Here is a 9,140-nt window from a genome sequence, read left to right as displayed (position 1 = left end):
CCATAGTCAGGAAACCATGACTATCTTTTGATCAACGAGCTAGTCAACTAGAGGCTCACTAGGGACGGTTGTGGTCTATGTATTCACACATGTATTATGATTTCCGGATAACACAATTATAGCATAACAATAGACAATTATCATGAACAAAGAAATATATTAATAACCATTTTATTATTGCCTCTAGGGCATATTTCCAACACTGGTGTCTTGTGGGCACTGTGGGCCCCTGTTTGCGTTGATTCCAAGTCCCAAAAATCACATATGTTCCAAAATAATTCTCTATAAAATTTTATTGCATTTGGACTTCGTTTGGTATGGATTTTCTGCGAGTCAAAAAACTTGCAAAAAACAGGAAGTGGCACTGGGCACTTAATCAATAGGTTAGTCCAATAAATCATATAAAAAGTTGCCAAAAATATGTTAAATTTGTATAATATTGGCATGAAACAATCAAGAATTATAGATACGACGGAGACGTATCACTACCGCTCCTACCTCCGGCTGTACCGCTTGTTTGGGTTTCTGCAGCTTACCCGTGAATCCCAGTTGTACCGGGGTCATGAGCGGTTGCACTGCTACAATGTAAAAAATGTTGTAACGGTTGGAAAATGGGGGTACCTATATAAAGGGTGTTCTTCCACCTACCTCCTTATCTCTTGCCTCTCTTTCTCCTCCATTAATGCCCTTCAAGGTTTCTTGCCCGGTCTCTCTCCCTAGCCACTCAAACTTGTTGATTTGCTTGGTATTGAAGGAGGAGACCTAGATCTACACTTCCGCCAAAGGAAATTTGATTCCCCATACTTTCTTGTGTGGATTTTGTTACTCTTGGGTGTTTGAGCACTCTAGACAGTTGAGGTCACCTCGGAGCCACATTCCATTGTGGTGAAGCTCCATGGTATCATTGGGAGCCTGCAATTCGGTTGTGGAGAGAGCCCAACCATGTTTGTAAAGGTCATGCCGCCTCCTTCAAGGGCACTACTAGTGGAATCACGGCATCTCGTATTGTGTGAGGGCATGAGGAGAATACGGTGGTCCTAGTGACTAATGTCGCTTGAAGCTACGTTGGCATTTCCCCAAAGAGGAAGGGATGATGCAGCACAACGGTGGTAGGTATTTCCCTCAGATATGAAACCAAGGTCATCGAACCAGTAGGAGAACCAAGCAACACAATGTAAACAGCCCCTGCACACAGATAACAAATCCTCGCAACCCGGCGTGTTAAAGGGGTTGTCAATCCCTTTCAGGGTACGGCGCCTCAAGATAGGCAAACGGACGTGAGGTAAATTTGTAGTAGATTGATAGATCGAATGCCAAATAAAATAAACAAAGAAAAATTGCAGCAAGGTATTTTTGTATTTTTGGTTTAATAGATCTAAAAATAAATGCAAGAGAAAAGTAGATCGCAAAGGCAAATAATATGAGAAAGAAGACCCGGGGGCCATAGGTTTCACTAGTGGCCTCTCAACATAGCAAACGGCGGGTAAACAAATTACTGTTGGGCAATTGATAGAACTTCGAATAATTATGACAATATCCAGGCAATGATCATTATTGGCATCACGTCCAAGATTAGTAGACCGACTCCTACCTGCATCTACTACTATTACTCCACACATCGACCGCTATCCAGCATGCATCTAGTGTATTAAGTTCATGGAGAAACAGAGTAATGCAATAAGAATGATGACATGATGTAGACAAGATCTATCTATGTAGAGATAGACCCCATTATTTTATCCTTAGTAGCAATGATACATACGTGTCGTTTCCCTTTCTATCATTGGGATCAAGCACCGTAAGATCGAACCCACTACAAAGCACCTCTTCCCATTGCAAGATAAATAGATCAAGTTGGCCAAACAAAACCCAAATATCAGAGAAGAAATACGAGGCTATATGCAATCATGCATATAAGATATCAAAGAAACTCAAATAACTTTCATGGATATAAAAAGATATAACTGATCATAAACTCGAAGTTCATCAGATCCCAACAAACACACCGCAAAAAGAGTTACATCATATGGATCTCCAAGGGACCACTGTATTGAGAATCAAGAGAGAGAGATGAAGTCATCTAGCTACTAACTACGGACCCGAAGGTCTACAAAGAACTACTCACGCATCATCGGAGAGGCACCAATGGAGGTGGTGAACCCCATCTGAGATGGTGTCTAGATTGGATCTGGTGGTTCTGGACTCTGCGGCAGCTGGATGAATATTTTTTCGACGCCTTTAGGGTTCAGGGATTTTTGGGGTATTTATAGAGCAAAGAGGCGGTCCGAGGGGCACCCGAGGTGGGCACAACCCACCAGGCCGCGCATGGGCCTCCTGGCGCGCCCTGGTGGGTTGTGCCCCCCTCGGGGCACCCCCCCAGGCGCAGCCAAGGCCCATTGTGTTCCTTCCGGCCCATAAAAATTCTCTGTAAAGTTTCGGGGCATTTGGACTCCGTCTGATATTGATTTTCTGCGATGTAAAAAAATATGGAAAAAACAGCAACTGGCACTTGACACTATGTCAATAGGTTAGTACCAAAAATGGTATAAAATGATTATAAAACATCCAAGATTGATAATATAACAGCATGGAACAATCAAAAATTATAGATACGTTGAAGACGTATCAGTGACTTCTTGGGGAGCATTGTGCCTCCACACCGCTCCAACGGAGACGTACTTCCTCTCAAAGGGAAGGAACTTCGGTAACGCATCCTCGTCTTCAGTGTCTCCACTTGTGGTTATCTCTTACCTTTACTTTGTGCAAGCTTCGATTGTGGTGTATCTTTTGCTTGCTCTTGTTGTTGTTATCATCATCGTATAGGTTGCTCACCTAGTTGCACATCTAGACAACCTATTTGGTGTTAACCCTAATTTGTTAAGAAAAACTAAAAATTGGTAGTTGCCTATTCACCGCCCCCCTCTAGTCAACCATATCGATCCTTTCACTAGGTTTTGAGATGAGATGGTGTTGTTGAAGATGTTGATGGAGATTGTCCTCCCCAAGGTGAGAGGGTTGTTGGCGATGACGATGGCTTTGATTTCCCCTTCCCGGAGGGAAGTTCCCCCGGCAGAATCGCTCCGCCGGAGGGCAAAAGTACTCCTACCCAAGTTCCACCTCGAGACGGCGGCGCTCCGTCCCGAAAGTCCTCTCCTTATTTTTTTCTAGGTCAAAAGACCTTATGTACCGGAAGATGGGCACCATAGGTGGGCCAGGGCCCCCACTACCCACCAGGGCGCGCTTGGAGGGGGTGGCGCCCTGGTGCCTAGTGGGCACCTGGGTGGCCCCTCTGGTATTTCTTTATTCCAATATTTTTTATATATTCCAAAATAATTCCCCGTAAAATTTCATCTCATTTGGAGATGTGCAGAATAGGCATCTCTGGCGTAGCTTTTCCAGGTCCAGAATTCCAGCTGCCGGTATTCTTCCCTTTGTGTAAACCTTACATATTATGCGAGAAAAGGCATTAGAATTACTCCATAAATTGTTATATTACATAAAAACGCTATAAATAATAGTAGGAAAACATGATGCAAAATAGACGTATCACTACTATAGACTCTATCACCACAAAGTTTGATCATCATTTTAATGAGGTATCTTCAGAGCTGGTCGAGAACTTCTCTTGCCTTGACCCAAGAGACTCATTTTCTAGGTTCAATGTGGAAAAGCTTGAGACTCACATAGATTTATCAAGAGTATTCTCCAAGTATGAACGCAAACACATAGAAGATAACCTTGAGCTATTCATTATTCATATGAGAAAAATTGAATACTTGTCATGATATTGCAATCCTAAAAGATAGTTGAACTTGAATGACACATCATGTTTCCTATGGTTTATCGCCCCGTTGAGTTGGCATTGCAACTACCGGTAATGAGGACAATAGCTGAAAGAGCATTCTCAGCAATGAAAATCATTAAGACCGAGTTGTGGAACATGATGTTCGGTGGCTGTGTTTAACTATTTGATGGTGTGTTGAGCGAGGAGGGATATTCAAAAGTCTTCATCATGATAAAATTAAGGAAGATTTTCATAATGATGTTAGGGCATTGCCATTGCCTGGGTCTTTTAGATATCATACAAAATTTCATTATCAGTATGTTTCAGCTTATCGAGTAAAATTTCTCGCTGTGTTGCATTAGTGGGATTTGTTATGCCTTGTGGAAATATTTTAGGCTATTTTTTTGCACATGCGTGAGATTTATATGCCGGCTCAGTCTTTTGAGGGTGCTCATAGGGGTAGTGTGTGCGTGCATTCATAAAAGTGAGTGTATGTGTGTATATATATGAGCGCTTGCGTCTATACTGTGTTAAAAAATACATGGGCCATAAATGTACAATAGTGATCTTCACACTTCGTGTCCATCTATCTGATGATGTAGTAGTAAATTGACAGCTAAAAAATGACCGAGGTCAAACCAAAAACGGCCGGGTTTCCATGCATGTATACCCCCAGGCGGCGACGCGGGATATACAGTGCGGTTTCAAATGATCCAATATTAATTTATCGCACAATTTTTGGATATTCTCTCTTTTCCGTAGTCACTTCTAATTACAGGATTAATAATATCTGTTTTTAGCGTCGCCGTTGCTCTTTTTATACTCTAACCTCAAGCCTTCCTTTCACATCTTACGAGCTTCCCTCTCCTTCGTTGACCTAACTAAATCCGTGAGCGTTAGACACTAGCCGAGTGACTCCGCGGAGGCCATGGACGTCAAGTGCCCCAACGGCTCCGTCAAGAAGGTGAGGCAGGCGGCGCCGGGGGTGGAAGAGGAGACGTACGTGGAGTGCGGCAGAAACCATGCGCTGGCTAGCGGTGGGCACGTTGTGGACGGCTGCGGGGAGTGGATGCCACTGGGGGACCACAACCCCGCCGACATGTCGTCGTACAAGTGTGCGGCCTGCGGCTGCCACCGCAACTTTCACCGCAAGGTGATGACAGAGAGGTCGCCGCCGCCGCCGCCCATGGCGGCGACCGTGCTCCATGGCCTGCCGCAGCGCAGGGAGAAGATGTTGGAGGACCAGCTCCCGGGCGTCGACTCTGACACCGACTCGGATGGCACGGAGTATGACTCGGATGCCACAGAGTACGACTCGGAAGGCACGAAGTATGAAGATGAGCGCTCCGTGTCCTGACCACTGCAGCCTCCACCCGCGTATCATCCGGCGCCGGTGGCACAGCAGCCGCCAGCGTACATCTCTCCTGCGCGACACAGTCGCCCGCTAGGGGAACTGCAGATTCAGAGGCTCACCGCCCAGCGCTCACCGGCGACGGCACCACCGCCCCATGGGGTTATGTCGGAGAGGAAGCGGTCTCGCACCATGTTCACAGCTGACCAGAAGTTGCGGATGCAGGAGCTGTCGGAGCACCTGGGGCGGCGTCTGCAGAAGCGCGACAAGGACATCATCGAAGCAAGGTGCCACGACATCAGCATCAGCAAGAACGTCTTTAGGAACTGGATGAACAACAAGAAGCGCAAGTAGCCCAACGGCCACAACGCCTCCGCTGCAGCCTCCTCCGCCGTCTGACCATCCCATCTCCGTCTTCCCCCACCACCATCACACCACTAGTGCTAGAATAAATCTTGTCTGTGCGTCTAGTTTCTTGGCCATGGCAACATTGAGCTACCATGGGAGCATTTATCCATTCCGCTTCCATGGGATGTTTTTCGGCTGCCATGACAAGCTTTTTTTATGTTAATATTTTTTGCTGGTAGGCTCAACTACTTTGAGCAATTTTTGTGGCGCGCTCGATCCGTTCGTGAGATGTCACGAACCTGTCGAGGCCGTGGGCGTTACAAGTTTCCCTTGTACCAGAATAAAAGGAGGTGAAAGAAATGAGAAAGGTCGCAATTGCACGCGCTGCAGAAAACTATCTGTGTCTCTTTGTTCTCCGTGTTCATCGAGCGAGTGTGAGTTGTTTGTGTGTGAGAGGAGATTGTCGCAATTGGCATCGGAGCCTTCTTGCGTGATGAGAGACGACCATACAACCCCCCTCGACAACACCGTGAGCTAAGATGACCAGTGCCGACGAAGAGTCGTGGTGGATCGTGAAGACTCGGGTGATGTGCGAGGGTGGGGGAGGCACTCCCTGTCCCATGCCCACTTGTACCAACTACAAACATTGGGCCCTCCTGATGCAAGTGATGCTCGAGGGCTGTTGGGAGGCAATCAAGATCGGCACCACCATCCAAAGCGACGACCGGCTAGCCCCTAAGGTAGTCCTCGATGGTATTTCACTAGAAATAATGACGATACTCACCACCAAGCCCACGGCCGAGGACACCTGGGACACCCTGAGGACGATCCGCCTTGGAGTGGCACATGTCTACGAGGCCACACTCACGACATTGTCCAAGCATTACAGCAACATCCGATTCACCAACTGCGAGATGGTGGAAACTTTGCCATGCGCATCACGGGCATGATGGTGCAAATGGTGCAGCTCAACGAGACGACCCAGGGAAAGCGCATTGTCTGTAAGTTCCTGTTCCTATGCGTTGATCCTAAGAAGTACTCACAGATTGCCATGTTAATCGAGACGCTCGTCGACCTCGACACACTCACTGTCGAGGAGTTGACGGGATGCCTGGAGGTGGCAGAGGAAGCAGTTCAAAATAAACCAGATCGACAATGCCGTGGGTCGGTTGTTCCTTGATACGTTTCAAGCATATCTATAATTTTTATATGATTCATGTTATATTGCTATCAATTACATACACTTTGTACATACTTTGTATCAACTTTTATTGGACTAACATATTAATCAAGTGCCAAGTGCTAGTTATTTTTTGCCGTTTTTTCACTTTTAGGAAAATCCCTATAAAAATCAGAGGAAAAATAATTCAAAAATAGTTCGGGCAGTTTCACATCAAAAGAAGATCTAGGAACCAAGGCCCGGCCCCAAGGGCCTCCACCGGTGTGTAGGCAGCTAGCGATGGTGCCCTGGGCCTCTGGGCACCTACAGCCTGGGGCGTCCTCCCACGTGGATCCGATGCCCGATAGTCTTTATATACCGCCAAACTCCTATCCTAATTAGCGATGATTTTTTCGGCGTGTCCACATCGCTTTTCTGAGGCGATCTTCATTTTCTCTCTGATTTGGCACTCTGCAGAGGGGTGAACTTTCATCTTCAACATGTACATCAACTATTGCTGCTCCCATGGTGATCTAGGTGAAGGAAATATGCCCTAGAGGCAATAATAAAGTTATTATTTATTTCCTTATATCATGATAAAAGTTTATTATTCATGCTAGAATTGTATTAACCGGAAACATAATACATCTGTGAATACATAGACAAACAGAGTGTCACTAGTATGCCTCTACTTGACTAGCTCGTTAATCAAAGATGGTTATGTTTCCTAACCATGGACAAAGAGTTGTTATTTGATTAACGGGATCACATCATTAGTTGAATGATCTGATTGACATGACCCATTCCATTAGCTTAGCACCCGATCGTTTAGTATGTTTCTATTGCTTTCTTCGTGACTTATACATGTTCCTATGACTATGAGATTATGCAACTCCCGTTTGCCAGAGGAACACTTTGTGTGCTACCAAACGTCACAACGTAACTGGGTGATTATAAAGGAGCTCTGCAGGTGTCTCCAAAGGTACATGTTGGGTTGGCGTATTTCGAGATTAGGATTTGTCACTCCGATTGTCGGAGAGGTATCTCTGGGCCCTCTCGATAATGCACATCACTTAAGCCTTGCAAGCATTGCAACTAATGAGTTAGTTGCGGGATGATGTATTATAGAACGAGTAAAGAGACTTGCCGGTAACAAGATTGAACTAGGTATAGGATACCTAATCTCGGGCAAGTAACATACCGATGACAAAGGGAACAACGCATGTTGTTATGCGGTCTGACCGATAAAAGATCTTCGTAGAATATGTAGGAACCAATATGGGCATCCAGGTCCCGCTATTGGTTATTGACCGGAGACGTGTCTCAGTCATGTCTACATTGTTCTCGAACCCGTAGGGTCCGCATGCTTAAGGTTTCGATGACAGTTATATTATGAGTTTATGCATTTTGATGTACCGAAGGTTGTTCGGAGTCCCGGATGTGATCACGGACATGACGAGGAGTCTCGAAATGATCGAGACATAAAGATTGATATATTGGAAGCCTATGTTTGGATATCGAAAGTGTTCCGGGTAAAATCGGGATTTTACCGGATTACCGGGAGGTTATCGGAACCCCCCGGGAGGTATATGGGCCTTAGTGGGCCTTAGTGGAAGAGACGAGAGGTGGCCAGAGATGGGCCGCGCGCCCCTCCCCTCCTTGGTCCGAATAGGACAAGGAGAGGGGGCCGACCCCCTTCCACCTCTCTCTCCTCTTCCCCCCCCCCCCCCTCCGCGAATCCTATTCCAACTAGGAATGGGGGGGAGTCCTACTCCCGGAGGGAGTAGGACTCCTCCTGGCGCGCCTCCCCTTGGCCGGCCGCCCGCCCCCCCTTTTGAACCTTTATATACGGAGGCAGGGGCACCCCCTAGAGACACAAGTTGATCCACGTGATCATATTCTTAGCCGTGTGCGGTGCCCCCTTCCACCATAGTCCTCGATAATATTGTAGCGGTGCTTAGGCGAAGCCCTGCGACAGTAGTACATCAAGATCGTCACCACGCCGTCGTGCTGACGGAACTCTTCCCCGACACTTTGCTGGATCGGAGTCCGGGGATCGCCATCGAGCTGAACGTGTGCTAGAACTCGGAGGTGCTGTAGTTTCGGTGCTTGACCGGTCAGGCCGTGAAGACGTACGACTACATCAACCAAGTTAACGCTTCCGTTGTCGATCTACAAGGGTACGTAGATCGCACTCTCCCCTCTCGTTGCTATGCATCACCATGATGTTGCGTGTGCGTAGAATTTTTTTTTGAAATTACTACGTTCCCCAATAGTGGCATCCGAGCCTAGGTTTTATATGTTGATGTTATATGCACGAGTAGAACACAAGTGAGTTGTGGGCGATATAAGTCATACTGCTTACCAGCATGTCATACTTTGGTTCGGCGGTATTGTTGGACGGAGCGGCCCGGACCGACATTACGCGTACGCTTACGCGAGACCGGTTCTCCCGACGTGCTTTGCACATAGGTGGCTTGCGGGTGACAGTTTCTCCA

General features: G+C 46.7%; 1 pseudogene; it reads left to right on the top strand.

The window, feature by feature from the left end:
• The first annotated feature begins 4,712 nt into the window (after positions 1–4,712).
• LOC123058076 (zinc-finger homeodomain protein 9-like) lies at positions 4,713–6,433 on the top strand (annotated as a pseudogene).
• Positions 6,434–9,140: the final 2,707 nt, after the last annotated feature.

Source organism: Triticum aestivum, chromosome 3A (assembly GCF_018294505.1).
Source record: "Triticum aestivum cultivar Chinese Spring chromosome 3A, IWGSC CS RefSeq v2.1, whole genome shotgun sequence".
NCBI classification, from domain to species: domain Eukaryota; kingdom Viridiplantae; phylum Streptophyta; class Magnoliopsida; order Poales; family Poaceae; genus Triticum; species Triticum aestivum.
This window is presented reverse-complemented; position numbering and strand designations above follow the sequence as displayed.